The sequence below is a fragment of the Plectropomus leopardus genome, chromosome 3, assembly GCF_008729295.1.
Source record: "Plectropomus leopardus isolate mb chromosome 3, YSFRI_Pleo_2.0, whole genome shotgun sequence".
NCBI lineage: Eukaryota > Metazoa > Chordata > Actinopteri > Perciformes > Serranidae > Plectropomus > Plectropomus leopardus.
Genome location: NC_056465.1, coordinates 18,897,467 through 18,923,579, shown reverse-complemented (window position 1 = coordinate 18,923,579; position 26,113 = coordinate 18,897,467). Strand labels below are relative to the sequence as shown.

General features: G+C 39.7%; 1 protein-coding gene across 1 annotated transcript in view; it reads left to right on the top strand.

Moving 5' to 3' along the window:
- The window catches only part of tsc22d2 (TSC22 domain family 2), a 38,020-nt gene that overhangs the window by 2,794 nt on the left and 9,113 nt on the right, over positions 1-26,113 (top strand). The gene's annotated exons all lie outside the window — the stretch shown is intronic.

The following is a 26,113-nucleotide window of genomic DNA, read 5'->3' as shown; positions in this document are numbered from 1 at the left end:
CAGGCTTTTTGGGTTAAGGGGGCGTTAACAAGCACTTGGATAAGTTACAACATAGGCAGTAGCTGTGTTTTGTAGCTGAGAGGGGAATAACTTCCCAATCGTAGGCGGTCGGTTTTTATTCTCCTTGCTGTCTAGGAGAGATGTTTAGCATACTCGCCCTGAGCAGCGATCCCAGCTTCCCAACTTTATACCTTGTAAATACAGACTCTTGAATAGGACAGTCAGAGGAGGAGGTATTTATATGTGTACTGTATGAGTTTCAGGCCTGATTTTTAACACTCATAGTTCAGATATTCCTGAGGCTAATCATTGTTTGCTGAGACTTTATCCAAGCAGCATCACACAATGTGTGCGGAGGGCAGAAACATTGTATGTTTTCACTGATTTCATATGAGGTACAGCCAGTGCCTGTTTCCCAGTCATTCCTGTGTGTATATCTATGTGTTTGTGAGCTCTGACATCAGTGGCTGTCTGTGTAGCTATGGTGATGCTGGCAGCAGGACAAGAGGTGTCATGGAGGTGGAGAGCGCAGACGGACAGATGCACAGACACACACCTGTGGCAATGATAGCAGGCACGTAAGCCACCTGTGTCTGTGGCAGTGATGACATGGCCAGACCAAATCAGCAGGACGATGTCTGCCTTCTGCTCTGGCTCTCAGACAAGTCCTTGTTTGGCCCGTTCATGTCCATGTTGACACATCGGCTTAACAAAGTGTTGACTTGTTGCTGGCTTGTTAGGGGTTGAAGCTCTGTTGTCTTCTTCTCTGCGCACTTCCTCTTTTTTTCCATGAGACTTGGAGACTTGAAGCTGTACACTTGTCATAAGGTAAAAAAAAGGTGAGATAGGGCCCCACTTAGCCAGACAGGGCTGCTGTAATTAAATTGTGCTTTTAAATCAATTTTAATTCCGACATCCTTAGTTCAGACAGCTAGTTTGCATAAATGTTTTAGAGCTGATTTCCAGAATTTTAAAACAATTTTGCCCCCAAGGGCCCCCAATTTGCAAAAAAAACTTCTACATATCCAGCGAGGCTTCACTCACACTTTTGTAACAGTTGTTCAACAAAATAAGATAAAGAGTGTGGGTGAAAGTTGAGCCGATACCAAACTGTATTTTGCTAAAAATCTCCCCTTGTTGATCCCTTTGCACCAAACTTTTGACTATAAGCCAACTGTGTTGGACAATAACAATGCAGACAGAGAAATTCTAGACATATACTTAAGTTGTTAACTTTTTATCTAGTTTTAACAGAACTTTAACCCTCATTTAATCTAAAATGAAAGCCTTTATACCAAGACTCGGTAAGCACTTATTTCTTTACGCTCTGCCTGAATAATGAGAAGAGTGGAACTGTTTTATTGTGTTTCTATATAGATTTCGCCCACTGCATATATGCACATGTATAAGCATATGTTGAATTATGGTCAACCTCAAAACTTTTTAGTGAGGTTGTGGGGCCCAAAGGCAAGTTGGCAACCATATGCATACTTTTAACTACCATCAGTTGTAGTTAAAATGCCTTGTTAACTTATAACTGTATTGTAGATCTCAGTGAGGAGTGAGAGTGAGAAACCCCCCCCACACACATATTGCTAGGAACACACCTCTATAATGGGACACAGATTTTCAAATTCTTGTCAGAGGGTCATTGTTTTGTGCACGAGCTCAGCCTCATAGAGGAGTCTGTTCCAGTTTTCATTGTTTGGTTCTGTTTTGAGTTAGAGTCCATCACAAAAGTGGGACAAAGCATTGTGGGTGTGGAGTTGTGAGATTAGAATGATTTCCCCTCAGTTTGGAGCGGTTAGCGTCTCTGCTCAGCACGCTGCATCTCTGCCAAATAGTGATGATGATGCCCTTGGGACAAATTGGTTTCCTTCAGTGGGAGCATTTGGCCTTTAACTCAATTGCTCATCCCAGGGCAGACCTCCCTCCCTTTGTGCTGTGTTAATATAATGATCCATCATAGATGTATTTCTCAAGATGAAGAACAGTGGTAGCCTAATTGTACAGTGGAGAGAAAAGCAGTCTGGAGATTACAACTAAAATTACTGTTTTTCTCAATGAAGTCTGGTGCCTTTGACAAGTGCATGTGGAACAAACAGCTTTTAAATGCTCCCTATCAAATTGAGCCGCCTGACAGTAAGGTAAAGCAGTGAAATACTCTCAATATAGCTTACACTTAAACTGATAATAACTTTTTTAAGTGGGACTGTTTAAGGTGGCTAAAATATGTTTTGTTGCTGACCCCCATCAACAGCAGTACATTGCTTTGCTTCTGTGTCGGCCTCCAGCCTGCTTCTCAAAACGGGAGGCATGCCAATTTGACATCTACTGAATGTAATACACTGTCTATGGAAAAGTGCCTTATATAGCCCCACTTCAAAAAATGTAACCTATACCTTTAACTTAACCAAAATCAAGGTGATTAATCTGCTTGATAGTATAAACAGTTCATATGTCATTAATGAATTGTGTACATCAAATTTACTTTTTTCCCTGAAATTAATTTGTACTGTTTTTGACCCTTTGCCACCTTACTTACACATTTTACGACACCACCTTACTTTCATTCCACTCTTCCTCTGCTATCTAAAGTGTGTGCTAGAAACCTGCACATACTTCACTCTTCCTCTCCAGCACACAACAGCCTGCTTGACTTTTTTCCAGGGCTAAAAATGCTAGTAATGTTTTAGCATGTAAAGAACTGGTTTTAATGGCCATAAGTAGGATTGCACCTGCAGACTTTTCCAACAAAACCCTGCCTGACCTTTGTGCATTTATCCACAGTCACACTTGAGAGTGACCCAGCTCAGCCACAGTCTACTGAAGAGTATAAAGAGCCTGGGTTAAGGCTTTTTTGTTCCTTGTCAGTTGTGGGATTCGAACCGACCGCTATCTAGTCACAAGCATAGTTTTATAAACTTCAGTTTGTTTGTGCTAAATAAACACTGACGCTCATATCAGCAAACAAACCGATGAACTTGGGCCAATAAAAGTAGAGCAAACCAGCCGCCAAACTTACAGACCTCCTCAACTTGTCCGATAGCCGACATATGATGTCACAGTGCATTTGTGGAAAATCAAATACCCACAAGATTAATTTCTCCTTGCACACATTGAATGTCACATAAAGTTGTAATATGACCGGAAGCTTTCTGAGAGGTCAGCTGCAAAGTGTGTGTGAGTTCAACACGGTGGAAATTGTGAGTCGCTCCACCTCTATCTGGCATGAGAGTTGTGGCTCCTGCAGTTTGGAGAACAATGGTTAAACTGGTGAAGAGTAATTTTGTGAAGTGTGTGTTAAGTTGGACAAGCATTAGTGTTGAACGCTGGGGAGATGAGCTGAGTTTTAACCCCCACTGTTGCTCATGACTTAAAAGCTTTTTTGCATACCTAGATTGACAGCAAATTGCCTAAGTCTGTGTTATTGCCTGATGTTTTACACCAAACACGTCATTTAGCTTTATTTGATTGCAGACGAGCCTACCTACATGGATCATCAATCTGAATGTGCACATGTTCAGTACTTGTACTAACACCTCCCTACATTTCACCTTGGCAGTTTGACAGTTTAACACAAAGGGGGAGATGGGGAGTCAGGTTTGGGATGGGGTGTGTGTGTGTGTTGGGGGTTGTAGTTTGATTTGCCGCAGTGCCTGGAAACAAGGGAGCAACTTATTTTCCACAGATAGCTGACCTGCCTGAACTTCCAGGGGACACATTCCAGGAGCCCTGAATGGCTGTGATTGTGGGACGTCCCGGGCTGAGCAGACGGGTCTGCGCCAGCTCTGATTTTCGGCTGGACCGCTGCCCCTGCCTCCTCCCTCTAATGTGTCTGTTCTGTCTCTCTGGCTCTTCTTTTCTGTTTATCCCTAACTGAGCTGTTAAGAGTCCCCCTCTCTGCTTCTAAACTGCTGATTCAATTTTTCACTTCCAATTCACATCATTGTTTTTTCTAGTTTAATTAATCAAGGGAGAGGCTTCAGCTCATACACAAAACTCTCTGTGCTTTTAAATTGGGGTGACAATTTTGGTGTTGAGCAATCACTAGCAGTTTTTTACAAGCATAATAACTGACCAGAGTTAGCTTTTAATGATGTCTCTTGGAACTACCCTCATAGTGCTCATTAACAGCTTTAAACTTATTAGGCCCTTTCCCCAACAACAACACTCCATTCCTACACAGAGACAGGGCTAAAATAATCTCCTCGTTTCGTGATGGTACAGTGAATTGTATTTGATTTTCAAACATGTCAAGTATATTTAAAAAAACAAACCATTTTCAAAGATCTGAAGAGGCCAGTGCTGTGAGGCAAAGTGGTTGAGTAAGTTAGCATAGCAGGACCCACCCTGTTATCTCAGCAAGACGTGGTCAGGGGATCACTTCCAATTAGAGTTGACCTGCCAAAGCAAGTAAACAACCAAGTTCCTGGTGTCCCACCATAACTAACTGAGTTTGTGCTGGAAGCAAGGCCATTGAATCAGCCGCAGAATATGTTGCAGGCTGTTCCAAGAATGAGGACAGTGTGTGTAAACTGTTCGTGTTTGTTGTTTTTTCCAATATAGTCTCCGTACAGAACAGGTTAGACCCCTCTTTCGAGTGGTTGCAGCATGTTAAGTATGCACTGACTCATTTGTCCAGTCTGCACTTTGTACATGGAGAGGGGTGGGCTACATTGAGCTGAGGGATTGCATAATGTTCCAGTGTATGTGTCATAACTTTGGATTTTAACAGTTCGGAGTTTAATGAATAGATTAACCAAAAATACGCAAAGTTGCTGTGTCTTTATTTTACACATGGGCTCCATCTGTGTTTTCAGAAGCTTGATTCCAAATTTCAAACCAAAAGTTCAACTGGATATTTGTGTTGTGTTAAGTCTGTCTTTATGTTAGACTTCAGACAGTTTCACAGAAATGCAGACTGACTTATTTTAAGCCTCATAAGTTAGCTAGGCAAGCTTCAAGACTAAGAGCCCTATTTCTTTGGTAACAATCAGTGAAGAAGACAAAAGTATGGCTCATAAGTGGCTTGCTAACAATGTTGTGGGATGGGAAGGAAAATCATTTTTAGAGACCGCAGTTACCTGTTAGAAGTATCGGGCAGTGAAGACATCGTAAGTAGGCTTGCAGAAGTCGGTGTTACGCGTTGTTCTAGCATATACTAGTAGTATACTATACTACTATACAAACTGTGCACACTACAATTATAAATTGAAAGTGTTTGTTTCAACTTGTGATGAGAGTAAGAAGAGTTGACTGACAAGACGATGGCAAAGAATTTAGTATTGAAGCAAAAATGGACTAATTCCTACACATAGGGGAGTAAACTTAATATTTGACTGTTTGCCAGAAAAAAATCAAGAAATCTAAAGACATTATGCTGGTGTTAAGGGAATGGCAATGCACATTTGTAAAACTTTTTCTGATGTATTATATACACAATAATTGTTGGTAGAAATAATACTTGGCTGCAGCCTTAGTGCTCGCCATAAAAAAACATTGATGCAAGTTGATTTCATACAAAAGCAGCATCTAAGTGTTGAAGTTCATCCCAACTAATCTCTCTCTCACTCTCTCTCTCTCTCTCTCTCTCTCTCTCTCTCTCTTTGTGGCTGTTTCTTGTGATGTTGACATGTGGGTGCTGCAGTTGCTGCTGACTTAAAACTGCAGCAAGGAGGGTGATATGTTTAAGGACTTAAAATTGGTTTGAACTTTCTGGCACTGAGTGACAAATGTGGTGCTTCAGAGTTTCCTCAGAGGTCATCTGGCGCATTTCCGATTTTGTTGTCTCTCACCCCGTTGGTTTACAGTAAAGTCAGGTATTCTGATACCAAATTGAGGAAGTGAAAGGGAGAGAACAACCACTTGGGCAGAACTTGGCCCCAGCTCAGTTTGTCTTATGCTGATGATAAGCAATAATAAATCTCCAAGTGCAGGGGTTAAATATATATTTCAGAGCAAGTAAAAGACAATAGGGAAAGGGAAGAAGAAAGAATATGCAAATTGTTGGTTAGGTGACTCAGCAGTTCTCCCACAATGCCTTTTTGTAGGCTTTTAAAGCTGACCACAGATCAGAGCTCAGTCTGTAGGCACGGAGGAGAAGATTTGACTGGAAGTCTGTGGGATATAAATGTCTGCAGCTTTAAATAAGTTAGCCAGTTGCTGAAGAAAATGCGAAGCTCTGTGTTGCAGCCAGTCAGTCTCACAGAGTGGGAAGCAAGGGCTGAACAACAGGGTTTCAGTGCCTGGGGCCCCCTGGAGCCCGAGATGACTGAATAATGAGTAATGAGGATGTGTGGAAAGCATGGCAGGCAGCTGCATTTGAGTCATCCATCCTCTCTCTGTGCTCCTGCTTGCTTTCAATGGGTGTCGTCTACTGATCTGGCTCTCTGGTGCCTGTGACTGTTCATCTGTTTTCTAGTCCTGTGTTTGTGTGTGTGTGCGCGTGCATGTGTGTGAGTGTTGTGGTATGACAGTGTGGGATTGGCTGAAAGAGTTGAAGAGAGGCTTCAAGAGTGAATAAGAGATTTTAGGGGGTGCTCATGTTTGGCTTCGTTTTTGGCGTCTCCAGGGTCTGGGAGCTTTTTTCTCTAGTGTCTTTTTCATTTACCATTCATTGCCTGGGTAGTTTTTTTTCTTTTCTCAGTCTATCCCAAACTTCTTTCAAAGGGGTTTTCTGTCAGTACTCAAGTCTCACAGAGTGAGACAGTTCACTTCTTGAATTCAGTTTTTACAGTCTTGAATTTATGGATGGCAATAGGCTGCCCCCTGGAAGTCGAAGATTCGAATCATCAGTTGGAGACCCCTCAGTCAACTGAGATTACTTCAAGTTGAACAGTTGTTTGGTTATTTATTTATTTTTTGTTCTTCATTGTGCTGTGCGATGTAAACCAGTAGACGTTTTGGATCCCAGATATTGCTGCACATTGAACTTTGACGCTTCTGCATGGAGCTGCAAAGAAACGCAGCATGGTAGAGAGGAGAGGAGAGCCTTTCTGGGGAGAAATGCTGAATTTCCGGGTCACATTAACGTAATACGACACAGTCTCTGGCATTTGCTTGATATCAAGTGTCGGCAGGAAATGTTGCACATTTCCAATCAATTGTTAGCTTGGTTAGCTTGTTTGCTGTATTATGTGAATGCTGATGTCATGCCGTCTGATGTCCTGCTGAACTCTGCTGAAATGATAAAACTCGAAAAAAACCAAATTGTCGAATATTCTTGTACAGCCCTGCTTGGATTGGCGTAATTCTGAGTCAGGTACAGCTCTGGATGGCAATGAACTTTTCTCTCACCTGAGGAGAAGAAAACATTAGTAGATTGTGATTCTAAAGCCAGACTGGCATGAGATGTTTGATGGCGATATTAATTTGTGGCATAAACACGTCGCATAAAAAAAGATTTGTTAAGGGTCCCTTAAATTTGATTATTGAGGAATAATGACCAATAGGCCTGTCACAACAATTATGTTATCAGCTTATGATATTGCCATTGTGTTTATATGCATGTTTTTGTTTTTTGTTTTTACACAAGGATGCCATTGACATTTTAAACAACATGATGCCAGTATTGACAGCAGGGTCCTGACCGTTATAAGACTAGGGCACAGCACCTTAGGGTTTTTTTTTCTTTTTACAGCTGTTCAGGTGAATGAACAAAAAAAAAAAAACCAAACTGTGTTGAGTTTTATTTATTAAGTATATATTTCACTTTTTTTGTCAAGTTCTACTTTTAGTGTCTAAATACTCTTAAGAATGAAAAAAATCATTGCTCTTTGAAATAGTATACTTGCATTTTTATGCTTTTATAATAAAATTGAATCACTGGCAAAGAATGGTCTTAAAATAATGTTTATTGCAATTATACTTTGGACAATATATCTAACATATAGGTCTAAGATTTGAAATTGGTAAAAAAGTTATTTTAAAGAATACAATAAATTATAATTTTCATTAATGACACATCTTGCAATTGATTCTTAGATAATTGAGTATTTGATTTTCATGACATCGACAGATAAGCAAAAGACAAAAACTCATGTCTGTGTCATGTCACAAAGAAATGCATTAAATCCTCACAACTGAGAAGCTGGAACTGTTTAGCATTTGTGTTTGAAATATGTAATACATTTTCTTACACATATGGATTCATATTCACACTAAATCTATCAGTCTTGTCAGGTTGTGTTAGCTAAGCAGTAGATTCACACTCAAGTTTTTTTTTTTTTTTAAGTGAGCATGAGCAGGAGCTGCTCTCAAGGCCAATTAAGGTCATAACTCCCCTGCAAGTTGAATCTAACATCCATGCAGGCAATGCAATGTCTTCAGCTGAGAAAGGCGCAGGTTTTGCAAGAACCTACGTTTCCTGCTTTGCTTTGATGTCCGCTTTCGTATTCAGTCAAACACTTCCTCTGTTGTCTTCTTCCTCTTCTTTTTCTTAAGTCAACTTCGTCTCGTGTGTCTCCTCTCATCAGCAGCGCACCAATCTCTCTGCCCCCCCCCCACCTCCTCCGGTGACTTACACTGAGCAGGTTTTCTGCAAGGAAACGGACGTGAGTCATTGTGGCTGGGTAGACTGATAGCGGTATATTCGCGCATTCGAAACAGCGGTGTCAAACAGATGGTACCACAACTTATCACTGAATCAGGTTTGATTTGTCATAGGAGGCTGAACTTGTCCTCTTTTTCACCCAGAGAGGCCATCCAGATTATATCATTTATCTCCTAGCTTCCAGCAAATAACTTCCTCTAATTATGTGATCATGTTTTAATGTGTGTAACTGCCACCACTTAGGAAATAATAATTCTTTTCATAACTCTTTGTTGAACTTCTTCCATTACGCTGTTGTGAATCAGACCCTGTTCACTTGATTTCTTAAGCAAAGAATGCTGGAATCTTTAAAAGCTGTCAGTGTGATAATCAGAGGCACTGTCAGTCTTTTATAGACTTACAAGAAGCAGCTAACCTTCATCAGGCATGTTGACGTCCTGGTTAGCACTGTGGTGAGGTGTGATGACCGGTTCGTTCTGAACTTTCACACTTTCATGCTTCTGTATTCCTCATCTGAGTCAGCCTTTAACGTGCTCAAACATTTCATCCCCCTTCTTATCAAACTGTGAAACAGGAACTCAGGTATCACGTTATCTTAAGTAGTGCACTTTTGTCACAGTTTGTTTTTTAGGTTCTTGGTGACAATAAATATTAATTAAATATTTAAAATATGAATCATCTTATTGATTTCTTCATTCAGTATTTAAGCTTTCTAGGTCGCCTTAGTGCTCTGCTCTGCCACTTTGCCACCCTCGGCTACGAGGTCAGCCAGAAAACTCCACACTGAACAGTGGAAAATATTCCTGTGCTGTCAATGAATGCACAGCAGCTGAAGACAGGAAAGGCAGAGCATTGGCATTTTATCTTTGAACTAGGACTGCAACAAAAATGTTTGACAGTGTGACAGTCCCGGGGATGTTCATTGCATGAATGAGAGACGCTGACCAAATACACTAAAGCGTAGGTCCCGTGGAACATTTCATATTGAATAGGATGCCCTTTTCAGTCTACAGAAATGCATCAATAATTCACCACTCTCATTGAGACCATTCATCATGATTAATGAATGCTTTTACTTTTGATACTTTCACACATTTTGCATTTGTAATTTGCGTTCACTCAAGTTAAACCTTTCATACAGGATCTTTCCAGTTATCTTTTCATATAGTAGTATTGCTAATAAATGGTAATAAAGTAGTTAACGCAGCAAAAACACAGGGTCTGATGTTAATACCCAGCTAGCGCCATTTGTGGATGTATTTTCGGTGAATGCAGAACTGCTTTTTTTCCCGCCCAACCTTTCAAAGATTTTAGTTGTTTTTCAGGTTTTTTGAATAGTTAAGCATATGAACACAATAATATCATACTTAATTTTCAGATTTTTTTCAAAATCTTCCATTAAATTAGCATTATTATTATTATTATTATAACATTATATAACATTCAACATCTAGCATCTCTACATTATCCGTTTCTCACATAAAAGACCTGTGAAAGAAACCTTGGCACTGTGTGCTTCCTGTACAAGCGTTAAATCTAGGAAAGTTTACTTTAGGTCAGTCAGTGACACACCCGGTGTATGGTATGTAAAAGGGGTTGGTTGTAATTTGTCACAGGAATCTGTGAGTGCTTTATATGCACAGAGATATGAATGCCCACGCAACCAGCATTACAACAGCTGGGAAGACCTTGGATCAAAGCCAGAGCATGGTACTGAACAGTTGCAATAACATGTCTATGGTTTGACGTATGACTCCTTCTGGGACCATATTTGATAGACTGAAGAAGTGTATGGTAATGATAATGTTTTTTTGGATTGACAATTATTAAAGGAAACCACGTGCCCTACCAAAAGCTGCAAAGAAACCAGATCACTTAATGTTGATTTGTAGTTTTGCATAGGCTCTTCGCAAGTGGGCTACACCGTTAGTAGTGAGCATTAACACTTGTGCAGTGGTGTGTCTGTGTCGCTCTGCAGTTACACCTCCAAAATTCTAGGGAGCGGTAGGGTTTGTTTCTGTGCTGAGTGTCTGTGAAGTTCAGTAAAGTGTAATTGATCCAACCAACTACACCAACATTAAACAAAAAGTACACAATTTTGCTCCTTTATGACTCACAAGGTTCACCACAAAACTATTGTCTTATACTAAACATGCTTTCCCCACAAATACAACATGCTAACATTTTTAGCATAAGCCTATGACATTCCCAGTTGCATAACTTAGCCTAGCTGCTAACAGACTTTCCTCTAATCATATGAAGCCACGATCAGTCACACACAGGACCTAAAATGCTATTTTGTGGGGCTTTTGTTGTTTGTTGTAGGTCTGCGTCACCATGACATGTGGGCGCATTTCTGGGGAGGTGCATGTTAGGCGTTAATTCTATACAAAAGTATAAAACCCGCTTTAGGCCACAGTGAGTGATAACTAAACTGCATTGTAATTAATATATGTGTGCACTTTTCTGTTAACTGCCTATTCATGACAGACAGCATAAACCATCAACTTGAATAATACAAAAATAACACACATGAATTGTAGTGTGCAGTTTTCATTGTATTAATACAATAACAAAGCCTCACAACCTTCACATTTAGGTTCATAAACATCATTGTTAATGTCTATTAAAGTGAGTTCTTTCTTTTATTACATCGCCAGGAATCAGCAATATGTCGAATCAGTTGCCTGGCCTTCATGCTCAGCCCGAGGCAAAGTCACTGGAGAGTGACAGACTCAGTGTTGTTGTTATACAGCGTCTGACAAGTAGAGACAGACACAGACTTGAGGGCCAGTATGGCAAAGTTCACTTGGCCAGCGTCACGCTTCAGGAACCAATTCTACACTTTATTTAACCGGCGGAGTCAATGAACTTGAGCCCCGCTAAGTGAAATTGAGCAGATAGGGTGGCTTTGTAGCTCCAGGCAGATGCTATCAGCTGCCACCCAGCTGAATGAGCCGCAACAGATCCTGAATTATACTGACTCATCTGTACTCATGGTAGCAATTATGTGTAACCCGAGCAGAAATTAACACCCTCTGCTTACGAGAATGCTCATGTCAGTGTGACATATTCTCACTCATCTTTCACTTACATTACATGTTTGCTGCTCTTTGCTGAGGTGTTTGAGCGTGCCTCTAACATTGCTAAAGCTTGAGCTGTGATCTTACTTACTGAGGTTTTTGAAGATAGGTCATAAAAATCCCAACAAATCTCTCTTTTCTACCCTACACTCTGTAGCCTCCCATAGGAGAGTGGGCGTGGTTGTGTTGTCGGTGGAGGTTAGCTGCACAGTTGGGACATTGACTGACTCCCGTATTGCTGAAGACTGGGCCCCATGCAGAGGGTCACGTCCCTGTGCGCCATTGAGCCTCTTCCTCTCTCTCCCACGGCATCTCCTAATCACTACATTATGAGAAGAACTCTTCCAACCGCTGGGTCATGTCTCATCCCTCTGCCCAGTTTATTCAGCCCCTCCTGCATCTTTGGCTTTGGCCAAAATTTGGTACTTGTGATATGAACAGGGATAGAGTTTTGTGTGCTTGATATGAAGAAAAACCTTCCAACATGTTTCGTATTTTGTGCTGTCATGCCTGTTTTTTGTACTCCACGAGGTTTTCAACTCGTTTTTTATTTTTAAGAGAGAAAATCTAATTTGTGTGTGTTCCATTGAAAGCAGAAGCTTTCCTCAAGTGACCTCAGGGAGCATACAGTGTTCATTCAGGGCCATGCAGCAGCATGAAGAACTATTTTACTGCTTGAAAAATATTTTTTTTATAAAACTGAGCTGTCTGTGCAAAAAGACAGAAATACTTTTGAAATTAGTGCTACATGACCAGAGAAAACAGAAAAAGGATATGTGGTATTTTCTTTTTGCTCAAGAAGTAGAAAACCTATAACTACCAAAAAGCACTACGCCTCACCGGACCAATAAAAGCCCTGCTGGTGGGTGATGTAATGCAAGGTTGTCCATTTTCACACAGTAAACAATAAATAGTGGCTGTCTGGTAACACACCAAAATGATTTACTGTTAAATGTAATTTTAGCTGTAAAATAGGCAATGTCGCAACAAAATCGTGGTTCATATTTTATTAGCACTGCTTAGGTTTACTGTTTGAGCTGTTTCTTCGGCTTCTATTTTTACATTACAGGAAGCAGTATGGCGCATAATAACTGGTAGTACATTCTGGTATAACAGCCGCACAGTACCCTAAAACATGTTTTTTAAGACATTTTGGGTGAAAATAGGCAATACAGTAACAAAATCCCAGCACTGCCTAATTTTATGCTTTGATCTGGATTTGGTCCTAGTTTGAGGGAGAGAGAGACAGGGATGGCCCTCTCGCTTGATCCACTTTGCGTCTGTGGTGGCGGGCATATGAAAATGCAGCGGTACAATCTGTAGTTTGAGCAGCAGCCCTAGAGCCAACAAAAATCCTTGAACTTGGAGATGAGCAGGGAGATCTGGGCACTGGTAAGATGGAGAGAAGTTTACCCCAGTTCATTTATACATACTACCCACATTGTTAAAATACAAAGCTGGTTGAAAATCAGCAAAGCATTTAAAGATTGAATGTGTATTATTGGCAAAGTCTCACTTGTGATTCTAATCTTCATCTTGTGTATGCTGTGCCATGGTTGTTAAAATGTCATCGTACAGAGATTTTTATGGACATACTTGTTTTTATTAGTTCCTGTTCCACAGCAGGTGGTTGGAACACCATCAAACCATTATGGTTATGTCATTGTTATATCACATCATGTAAACATGTAGTTTTTGAATGACCATTTTCTGTTCTGAAAACATTTGTCATTGCCAATCAAATTATGCAATCTCCTAAACCTTGTATACTGCTGCAAGTAGTTTGGCTTGTTGAACTTGACAGGCACTTTATGTGTGATAGAGAGTCCTGAAGCTAACAAAGCTTCTCTATTGACAGAAGTTGTAGCTGTTGAATCCCTTGTCAGCACACATCATGTGACCAGGGATCGGTCTCTCAGATCTGACAATATCGTGTAACTTTGCTTCTGGCAACCGGCTTGACATGACACCTGTTTTTGGCATGTATTTACAGGATGGTTGTGCAATGTAAAAGGTGTATTAGATGGTGCTTTTATCCAGATTACCCCACTGTACAATGAGTACACTATGATGTGAACACCTTTGTTATGCAGTGTTTTTGCTTTGCTATAGGAACCGAAAATGTCTTTCACTGCAAAGAAAAAACAAATGCACACCAAAAAAAGTGCGTAGAACCAGTATTGGGAAGCATTGCGTTACTAGAGTGTTACTGTAATAATATTACTTTTTCAGTAATGAGTAGTGTTTCGAATTACCAATCACTATTTCAATAATAATGTTACAGTTTCCCAAAAAATAAATAATTTGTTACAGTTTTAGTTTTATTGTCACCCTCTACTGTGACAATCACATCCCAGATTAGTTTTTTGTAATTGTTGTGCTGCGCATGCACGTCACAAAGCAGCAAGCTATGGAAGATGTGTGCACTGGAGATTACCCTTCACACAGAGGCGCACATGCGAAGTGTGAATTTTGAAGAAAAAGGAATCATTACAAATTTTGTGTGGTGTAAGGAAAAAGTAATATAACAAGTAGTTTAACAGTTACTGTTGGCAGGGAGTCATATGTAACATAATAACATTACTTTTGAAAAGAGGAAGAAGTAATGAGTAATATCTGACTTTTTTTAAAAGTAGCCAGCCTAACACTGCACAGAACTACGTAAATCCTGCACACATTGTGATATTCTGATAATCTAAATACTGTATGTATTTATAGAAACAGATTCTCAGTCATTATGTGATGTTTGTTGCAGCTTTTAAAAAGTACTGTAATACTAGTATAGTTTTCATGAGATGATGATTTTTCATTTAAATGGAACCTATAAATGTTTCAGTGAGATATGCCACTCAATAATATGTACATTTTACAGTTCAATAATGACTTTACTGTAGCAATATTTACCTGATACAATTTCAGCTCAAAAGCTATTTTTAAAGTGAACAGTTTTCCACATATCTAGTTAGGTAAACAGACACAGGTACCCTGTTCTACTTTGATGGGTGGGTTCAGAAATGACCTCACTCACCTAGCATCTCGTGGACAAACAACCTGGTGTAGAAATTTACCTTTAGGTTAAATGCAGTCATGTGTGCATCAGTCAGATCACAAGATAAATGCTCCCTAAAGAACGCCTGAGGGGTGCATGTGAGTTCCCATCACGTTTCCTGCTGAATCTTACTTGGGGCTGTAGGTCAAGCAGGATGTTTATCAATTAGCATACCTACCATACAACATTCTGCCTTCACCTTTTCATACACTGCAGAGCTAATTTGACTTTAGTCACTTAAATATTTGCTTCCAGCAACAATGCAAGTTCCAACAGCTCAACTAGGCCATATGCGCCAAGGTCACAACTTGACATGACATGAGCTGTGTTGTGTTAAGACGACTTTTTTATGATTGTAATTAAGGATCTGATTTATGTTCGATGAGCACTTCAGCTAATGATTATTTGTATTTACAATTACTATGCTGGCTTTTTTGTCAATAATTGTTGTGTCTGAAAATTGTGGTAAGTTGCAATTATATTGCCAAGCCCAAAGTACCGTCACACCAATATCTTGTTTTGCCCAACTGACAGTCTAAAACCAGTGTTTCGCCTATAACTTTGCAGACCAACCTCCCGCCCCCCCAAACTTTTTAAATACCTAAAACAACACCAAATACCCCTTTGTGTTCCCCCCATATTTGTTTTGCAGCAGCACAGCGCTGTGAGTCGATAAAAGAGGCAGGTGTGATCGGCCATGAACACGATTGACCTTTAAAGTGGCCTTTTTACGGCGCACTGCATGAACATAAAGCACAGAAAAACCCATTTTTCTACTTAAATCTTACACTTCCGGTTCCACAGAGCGATGTTGCTAAAGGGCGTTGATGAGGTGACAGACCACGCCTGCCTATTTTCCCTAAATTTTCCCTGTCTCCACTTCCATTATTTTAAATAGCTGCTTTTCTCTCAGCTTCTCCTCAGATGTCTTGATCTCTTGTCTCCTCTCCTTCTGATGAACTTGTCTTACATAAGAGAGTGTCCTCCTGTCTCAATGAAACCACATATTTTGGTTCAGAGAGCTAATTCATAGCTGCTGTGTTGAAGTATGTTGTTTGTGAGCTCTTACAACTTGCAGTGTCTAAATATCTCACCAGTGCATGAAGAAACTGGAAGGTCCTGAGCTGCTGTTTGTCGGGTGTGGCGCAGATAAATCTGTCACAGGCTCAGATATGGAAAGTTGGCTGTAAATCACTCTTGCAGTGATACAGTAGTGGATGGGTAACCTTGCTTTTCTAGTTCCAAAAACAAATTCCTGTCCCTCCCCTGCTGTTGTTTTTCTGTCCTCCAGGGCCTCGTATATAGTGAAACTGTCCAATTAACAATTTTGTAGACCACCCCTGCTCTTATTGTGGGACGAGTCTCTCATACAAAGTTTTACAGACAGGGTGCAGACAGAAGGGCTACTGACATGAACTTGAACCCAGCGGGAGCATGCGTTTGTTCCATTTGTTAGCCATTACATGACACCTAACCTTGTTTCCCTGATTGTTTTTTGACTTTAAATACATGTTCCCATTTATCATTTTATAAAAAAAAAGATGAGTTGAATTTTATTTGCTTTTCAAAGCATCACATGGTGTGGTGCAAATGTCACACATGAAAACATATTTTTTATTGCCTCAAAATGCTTGCGGTCCTGCATGCTAAAACTGTATGCAGTCATGCTATTTGAATGCACTTTGATTTAAAATAATTAACCAAATCCAAGTAGCTAAAGTTTATCTATATAGTGTCTTTCTAGATAAGACTTCACAAAGTGTCTCAAAATAAACAACAAAAGACCAAGACACAAAATACAGACTTTATATGACTAATAAATAAAATAGAGACAAAGACAATAGCCTGAAACTAGGAGAGGCTCAGGTTTATGCAAAAAAACTTCAGTGTGCTATAAATACTAATATGAAATACTATAAGTTGAAAAATGACGTTGAAATGCAAAAGAAGTCGAAGTTTGACTGAGATTTAAGTGCTAAAAGGAGTTAAAATGTCAACCTAAGTGCAGCCCAGACACACCAGGCCGACATCAAACAACTAATGGCTGTGAGGGGCCGACGATTTGAGTAGCTTATTTCGCCCGCAACCAACAGTCATCTTGCATGCACATTCTGCGCCTGCTTGAGAGAAAATAACTCTCCATACCAGCAGGCAGCAGTAGTCTATATTCGCAGTTCAAAAGAGTAAACCAGTAGACTGACGGGGCAGTTTCAAGATGTCGATTAGCTAGTTAGCACATTAACAACACAACTGGATGTTAAAAAATATATAACATATAACAAATACTATTTACCATGCTCCAGTGAACAGTAACGGTACTTTTGAAGTCAAGCTTATTGTACTGTTTTTAAACTCAGACATCCAGGACTGAGATTTTTTTGCCAGGATATTTCATTATCATCCGGGGCTAGCAATTACCTAAATGCTGATAAATATTTGATGTGGTTTGTAATTTTATCTCCCCTCAGGAAAACCGCCCCCGCTTGGTGTTTACTTTCTATTCCACAAATCAGTCTGGTCAAGTAGTTGTAGAGTGGTAGTGAAAATGTTAGCAGCTGACGGAAACTACAACTTCCTGTCAAAATCATCCTGGATTGGTGGTGAACTTTGACATGGTTTACTGGAGATGAAAAACAGTTTGGCATAATATCCAATGATCAAAATGTGTTGGTATGTGTTGATGAGTGAGTAAATTTTAGTTTCACATCTGAAACAAACAAGTAATCCTGCATTCAACTTAAAATATCATGTTATTAGACTTAAGTATGCATGAGGGTACAAGGAGAGAAAATGATATGACAGTGATTTAAACTGAAAATGTGCAATTTTAAGGCTGCTCAAGCCTTGTGTGTCTCTAGTTTAGGAATAAATGGCTACAAGAGACTTGGCTGTTTGCTTTTACTAATATTCTGAGTTTTAAAGATGAACACTGATTTTTATATTAGCAAACACATTATTTTGTCTAAAACATTTTGAAGAGAAATAATCCTCTAAGCTCTGGGTGAGTTGTACAGATGTTATCACATCATACCGCAAGTCTGTTGATGAAAACAGATGTCGCGCTGAAATGTTTAAGGTTGTTATTTTAGATGGGATGGATATAAGAATGATTGGCTGTAATATAACTAGTGAGAAGTGCTATTTGACAAGGTTTTAGGACTTGGAAAAAAAAGCTCATAAGCTCATTGGTCTTGCTTCATCATGTCCCTTCTGCAAAGAGTTTGGCAATCTGGATCGAATCATCCTTTCCTCTAACCTCTGTGGTTCAGGATCCTCCTCTACTCTCATTCATAATCTCCTTTCCTGGTAAAGCACTTCTCTTTTTCCTTCCCAGCGAACATGTCTCCCTTTCTTTACTCATGTTTGTCTTGTCTCTGTTTCCTCCCCCATTAAAATGCAGGAACCCGTCCACTGCTTTCTACCAGGCTTTCCGGCCCAGCAGATTACGGGGGTCAAAGCCTGTCAACGATAGGTATGAGCTCGGGTGTGTTTACTTGTGTGTGTGGCCTGGACTGGCTGACTAAACCAGATGCTGCAAACCTTCAACCCTGCGCACCTTGCAAGAAAATGTCCATTTTGACTTTTTTTTTTGGCATTTTACAGTGTTATAGTGCTGTCAACAAGGAGAGACACTTTCATCAATTTCCAGAGAAGTCTGGTTAGTTTGGAATTTTTGTTTGAACCAAATTACACTATCTTTTGACTTGCATTGTTTGCGAGTTAAACTTGGATGTCATTTAGATTCCACCTGACAGCAGCTACATTAAGTCTTCAGACCAACAATAATTTTTTTAACATTAATACAAAGAAAATGTAAAAAAACAAAAACAAAAAAACAACTAAAAACAAAACATAATTACAGTTTTCTTTCATTACTACTTTTGTTTAATATTTCCGGTGATAGATGAGCCTGAGATAAAGAACCGCAGAATTTGAAATGATTTCTTTAGACTTGGTTTAAGAGTAAGTCAAAGTTGTTTAAAAAGCAAGCAAGTAAAACGCAGCACTTCAAAGACTGCCTCATAGTGCCTCATATTTCAAACTTTGTGTCAAATTTCCGTTGTTGCCAGGATAAAATGCCAGAAGAAAAAAAAAGACTAGTGTGCTGAAAAATGATCACATGGATATTGTTAGTATTGCCCAAAAACCCTGCTTTTAGCAGCTTCAGTGTTGCATTCAAAAAGTGCAGAATTAAATAAATGACTTGTCAGGCTGGACATTTGAGCTGCTGCGGGTGTGTAACGTGTGGAGAAAGCATGGCACTTAACGAAGCGTCCGGGTACATTTCGTGACACTTTCTGTGACACTCTGAGCGTCTACGTTGTGTCGGCCACGAGGATCCAGTGCTCAGGTTTCTCTTGCACCTACGACATGTGCGGCCAGTGCCAGGGGGTTTCAGCACTGGAAATAGCATATCACAGTGAGATAACATGAGGGAGGTTGTGTTGTATTACGTCATATTCTCTGAAGTCTGTTTCGTGTTCTCAGATGAGAAGCTCTTGTTCACTGACTTGGATTCATTGACTGTGGGAAGTTGAAAACTATAAGTAGAAAAACAGTTTGTAAATTAATGGATAAGGCAGTTAACAAAACATAAATCAGCAACAACTGTACTAATATTTCAAGATAAAATGCAAAACGTTTGCCGCTTCCAGTCTCTCCAATGTGAGGACTGGCCTCTCTCCTTGTTTGATTTCATTGTATTAGAATCTGAAAGTTACTTTAAATGCCCATCCCTTGTGGAGAGCAAAAAAGCATGGGCTGAAATGCAAACTTGGAGCCCATCGGCTATTCCAAACAGTAAGCTTTTTATTAGCTTTTTTCTGCATATGAATGCACGTATTTGTTTATTGAGGTTAGTGAAAATGTTGTAGGACCTGTCTCAAGTTTGCTAATGAACTATTAACAGTGATTGGTGCGTGGAAGAGGAAGACTTGGCCTGGATATTTGCATGCTACACAGGAACCCACAAAATGTTGTCCGTTGCTCCCAGATGTCATCAGACCAATAGCTGATCAGATCCAAGTTCTGCCTTTTGTTGTCAAATAGAATACACTAATATCTGGACTTAACTGGGGTTTGCTTTGCAGAACATACTGTGCAGTAAATAAACACTTTTGAGACTGCATTATCCATGGATTGACCATTATTCTAAAACATGTGGGTACCTGTCGATTCACGTCAGCGCTATAGTAAAATACATACCAGTTGGTTTTGACTTGGTGGCTCTAGTATGTCTGTGGTTTGGGAGTGGTTCGCATTAGTCTCAACCATTTCTTGTTCCCATGTGTTGCCCCATGGAGGTTGTTTGAGGTTTTCTTGACTCTCTGCCATCAATATTTAATCGGCTGCCAACAAACAGTGGCAAACAAACCTTGGAGTTAAGGTGGCAGCATATTTTTTTTTGAACAGGCGGTCGGCTTGTCAAGTCATGAAACTGAAATATGATGTTGCCTGATCAAAAAGCTCCAAAGCAACAATTCCCAGTTCTGATCCAAGGAGGTGGGGATTCTTTGGGGCATCTGCAGGAAAATGAGTCATTTAAAATTTGAATGTTACTCAGTAAGCCAAATCTTGCCATAATGGGATGTGTTTGATATCTGTTTTAGCTAGAGGATTCACTCAATATATTCCTTCAAATTGATCAGTAGTAAACTAATACCTTTCAGCACATCGTAATTTCTGGGACAAAAACTGGTCTCTAATCTAAATGAGTCCCATGAAAAAAAAATATATTTGGCAGTGCTTTAAATGGAAAAAACGCTGCTCTGAGGAAACTGATGCCAGTGTATTTTATGTTGGTTTGTATTGAGAAAAGCAGCACAGTTTATTTATGAATCCAGCCCAGCTCGTTGGTTAACACATCAAGAGTCATACCAACAGGTTAAGAGCAAATGTTAATACAATTTCTGGCATAATGACATTTTTAGGAAATGATTACATTTTTGTATGCTAGATTTCCAATTGTTATTTTACAGTTGTGATGAAAGAGAGATTAATGATACATATTGTTTGACTTAATTAACATAGATCACTGCACGATAAAGGGCATGAATATCGTAGTTTATCTACACTCCCATGATTTATTGCAGCCGTTGGCAACTGAACCAAGAGGATTATAGCACAATAAGAGGTGTAACTACTATGAGTCCAGAGTGAGCGAGCCAGTCTAGAAGAGACGTGGATGTTAACGTAAAAAAAAAAACAGTAGCAGTTGATAAAGTGCACGGCTGGCAAAGATTTCATGTTTGCCATCATACTCATGTTTGCCTGTGGGCTCTGTGACTAACAGAGCAGCTTTATTCAAAACGCTTCAACTAACCGCAGATAAACCTGACGGCGTCACTTTGTTCCTCATCCTTTTGTCTTGTGCTAGCTTTCCTGCAAGGTTGGACTTGTTAGAAGTGAACAAGTGGGATTGCACGTAAATGGTTTGAGGGCACAAAGGAGCATTCCTGGAAATGATTGCTTTTTGGAAAATGTAAAACCTCAGCTATGCAGTGTGCCCTCACATCACTTGCACTTTTTACTGTGTTGTTTTACGCAAGTTACAACATTGTTGTCATCCATACATGCATACCTGGTAATCTTTACAATGCCACATCTGCTGCAGCACTATGGGCTCAAGGAAGGGTCAAAAAGATTCAGAGGTTGTCAATAATGTTCAGAATGAGTTTTTGAAACCGGAGAGAAACCAAGTTATTTTGTTTTATTCTTTGTAATACCATGACAACACTCTGTAGAAAAATATTTGTAGTTGTAAAAAGAAAATAAAATAAATTTGTGCAAAAAGTTATTACAATGAGGTCACGTCAAAAACTGAGGAAAATTGCTTCTGTGGACATCTGGGTAAAGAAAGAAGATGTGTGTGACAGTGATGGGCAATTTTAAATAGTTTTTCACATTTATAGACCAAACATTTAATCAAATAATTGATTTAGATTAATGTTGCAGCCCTAACCGATATAGTTTGTGCACAAAATTTACATTCTAATTTTTTTTTTTCAAAATCTACACATTTTTCTAGCCATTCCCAATCTCAAATTTCCCATGCCATGCTTTTTTTGTTGTTGTTTTTTTGTTTTCAGGCTGATAAAAAAAAATGGTTTTAAAATAATTTTTGATTGTAATTTCACAAGATTAAAATGTTATTGCCCCTTATTTGTTCCCATACAGCTCTGCTTAAATCCCCTCTTGTTAACAGCTCGATGAAGAAGAGATAAATGTATTTTATTCTAACTGAATTATAAGTTACACTCGTCGTTCGTAAACATTCCAGGAAAGCAATTTGTTGGCCTGCTGAATGGAGTCGTTGTGAGGCTGTGATTGGTCCTGACGGAAGCAGCAGCAGCCCTTTTATTGCCCTCAGTCCACAATGATCAACTTTATGAACACAGACAATAAAAAGACAGATTTATATTCCGACTGAGTGGACCTGATCAGTGGCCCCATGCTCAGTCACAGAGAGTTATTTGATCTAGACCAGGTATGCAGCTACTGTTTATGACACAGAAACAAACACTGCATTACGGGGCCAGGTGGAGGAAAGTCGAACGTGGGAAAGCTGCAGTTTTACTGTTGATGTGCTGATAGGAAAGAAACACATCAGAGAACTTATTTATTTGAAATGGTGATGCTTTTAGAAAATATCACTGCTTTATTCAACATATGTTAATGCATTTTTTTCCAAATACACCTTTTTCTTGGCATGGACTCAATTGGAATCACCTTCCCTCCATACAAATGAAAACACACACTCAAAAACACACGTTGTAATTGCTAAAAGCCTGTGGCGCATATCCTAAAAGAACCTTGCCCAATTCAACTTCAGGCTCTTTTTTGAAAACACACCCAGTTCATAATTTTAAACTGATTACTCAGCGATGGTGCAGGAGGTGCTCCCCTCCAGCGAAATCACTAACAGCTAAACCTTGATGGACATGACATAACAACATTATGCATAGTTCTTATTTCAAACTTGAGACTTTTTTTTAGATGCAATGAGGAGGTGATGGATGGCCATCATCAACATCAAGGATTTTACGGTTTACGTAACAAACCCCATGTCTCAAAGACGGCACTGTGTGAGGGCAACATTTTCATCCTGTCGAATTTATCTTTGGAAACTTTGCTGAAATTTGACCTTTATTTATCCAGGAAAAGTTTGTTGAGCACATGTGCTTTTTTTTTTTTCCCAGAAGCGTCTTGCTTCACACTCGGCAGTTAAAGGCATTCCTTAGAGATACCTAATATAACCACAGACGTGTACTGTTTGTCATTAAACACAGGGCTCCTGCAGATCCTTAAAAAGCTTTAAAAGGCATTCATTAATCTAAAAATAAGGCATTGGTATTAAAATGTCTTAAGTCAATCTTATAAAAGTCTTAAGAATGCTACGACATGGGAAGTAGGATTAAATGAATCCTACTTCCCACTTCCTCCTGAATTTTTTTGACATTGCATTATAAAATCTCATGATAATGTTAAATTGTATTTTTCTTTGGAGCAAATACACAGCAGTGTAAGGGTTGTCCAGGTTGTACTTTATCTTGCGCCCAGTGTCAGCTGACATAGGCTCCAGCCCCCCCGCGATCCTGTGCAGGACTAAATGGTTACAGATAATTTACCTATTGACTCTGGCATTAACGTCATACACATCAGGATAGTGGAACTAACAATACTCTGATATTGTTCCCGTCTGGGATGCTCAGAACAGAGGATCCACTGTCTGCTGCAGAGCTGTCACTTTACCCAGGAAGACAAAGGGAAGTGCAAATTCACAAAAAATGGCTAATTGGCAAGACAATGCATATAGGCTCTGAGTACTTTATTTGAAAAGTTTTTAAAACTTAGCACTTCAGGAATAAAGGCAGTGGAATCCCACATGTAGAATAAGAAACAAAAAATTACAAGAAAACTTGCCAAAGAATGGCGGGTGTTTCCCAGTTCTTTCTTCCATCGCAAGACAAATAAAGTCACGTTTTCTGTTACAATAAATATTTGGACAAAACTTTTCCTCACCCTACATAATTGATTTCATTTTGTGTTTTTTTTTTCTTTTGCTTCAGTTTTAGTTGTTCAGTTGGTCTTAAATTTCATTTGAGTAGCTTTTAAAAAGTCCTAAAAAGTAAATCTAACTTGCCTTAAGCTGTAGTGACCCTAAAACATCCCGTCTAGACCAGCAGAGGGTCAAACTTGCACCAAAAGTCACCTGTATAGTTGAAGGAGGGGAGAAAGTTTCACATTTCAACTCCAACTCAACTTCAGATTCAAACCACCTGGCCACAAACTCCATTTCTAATCTTTGAGAACTTTTAAGCTGTTACTCCTGCTCCGCTGTGCACGCTCTGCTGTCAAGTCATGATTGAAGCTCAAACTTTGTGAAAGCCAGAGCGACAGACAGCGACTGAGACATGCAGTGTTTTTGCAGCACAGAGTCTAATGACGTTAGTCTGACCCAAAGCCTGCACTTCAGAGAAGGAGCCCAGTTGAGGCTAAGTCCTTGATCCCATGATAAATGCTCTGCTGAATACAGAGGCTCGTTAACAGCGAGGTGCCAGGACTTTCTCATTAAAGTCTTGGGAGTAACACTTTTACTTTTAACACATTCCAGTGGGGTCTTAATCCGCATTGATCCAAACAAGTGGCACAGGCCCAAATTACTCTGAGGCGAAGGAAAAGTAATGAAATATGATATCGAGGCACGTGGGGCATGCCGAAGATCTGGTTTTAAGCAGTGATTATTTGAGACAGGGGGACGCCCACTGCTGGATCCCCCTCCGTGTTTGCATATGTAGTTTGATGGTCACATTACAGTGTGGCTCTTTATCATTTCCTCAGGAGCTGTAAGGGTGGCTCGGCAGCCATTAACAAACATCCCTGCTGGTTATTTTAGCCTCTGAGACCTTCCATAAGCCATTTAAATTAACGATGATAATCCCCTGTCTCATGAATTCAGATCTTATCATTTTTATTAAACCCCTGAGGGTCAGAATTCCTTCTCATGTTCCCGGATGTCTGGTTCAAGTGGCCTGCTGGAGGTGTCCATATATTTGAGTATGTCACAAACATGATAGGGGGTTATATAACAGGTGAGGGTGCGCGTGGGACAGTTCCTTCGGTATGTTTACGAGGAAGCTCGGTGGCAGCAGACACACCTACTTGTGACTCTTGAATTATTGCTGGAAAAATAAAACCTCAATCTCCAGACAAGGGGGTCTCGAAGTCTGTCTTCCTTTGTTTAGTCTCCATTGTGTCAGTCTGGACCACCCTTTATGTAGACGGCATGTCTCAACATTACAGCATCTGAAAAAGGTTCAGAGGCACATATTAACATACTTCCAGCATCCTGTCATTGTCACCATTGTTTGATGCTTATCAGTGACATAAGGACAGAATTGGCTCAAGGTGAGATGCAAATTTAAGTCTTGATGGTGAATTTCAAGTATTTAAAGTAGTTCTCATGTGTTGTAACTTGTTTCTGTCTTGTAAAGTTAGGCTTGAGTGGGGTGTCAAGTTTGAGGTCATACGTTTGGATCCCGACAAGCATGATGATGGCATTCAGGCTCCAAGTTTCACATATCTTGCAATACAAAGCATGATTTTACTCACCTACTGCAGATGTGAAAGGTAAAATCTCAGCAGTTTATCAAGGAAAGATCACTCTACCAAAATCTACACCTTGAATTTTGTAATCAGTTAAAAACATTTTTACAAGAAAAGGGGAAAAATATGACTGATATGACAACATTAGACTTTGGAGAATTTGACAAAGCAGTCCACCCCACATAGTCCTTTTAGAAGCAGTTTGGGGCTTTTAATTGTATCATATTCCTCCTCAGTTTGAACACTTGTAGGGATCAGTACTGGTTCCTGGAATTTGGTGCAGATACTCAGTGGTAGCTTTTCTTCTTTTCTCTGTAATAACAAAAATAAATGTATAACAGTTGTGAAAGTATTTTAAAAAGTCCAAATTACTCAATATGCAGCATAGTTTTCAGTTCAGGCCATTTATTATTTAACATGTTTTATATTCATTTAGAATTAAAAATCCACAAAAAATAAAATAAAACCAAAACCTCCAGCCTGTCAGTCTGTCTTAAGGGCATACAGAGAGAACGCTGTTGTTTGTCTCATGGAAACTGTAACAGCTATTGTGACCACTTCTGAAATGTCATTATATTATATTGTGTAGCATCAAGCATTGTCTGCATAGATTTTTGAGAGGTGTTACCACACTTTTCAAAAAACGCTGTAGGGGAGATGTAGTCTCATTCTGTCTCATTCCCTCTTTACTATTCACCACCTCCATAGTGACTTCTCTGCTCTCCCGTCCGCACTGTCTGCTCTGTTTGTGTGTGTGTGTGGGAGATGAGTGCTGCACTCGGTCAAACACGCAGCGGAGAGGACAGAGAAGTCAGTGCGACC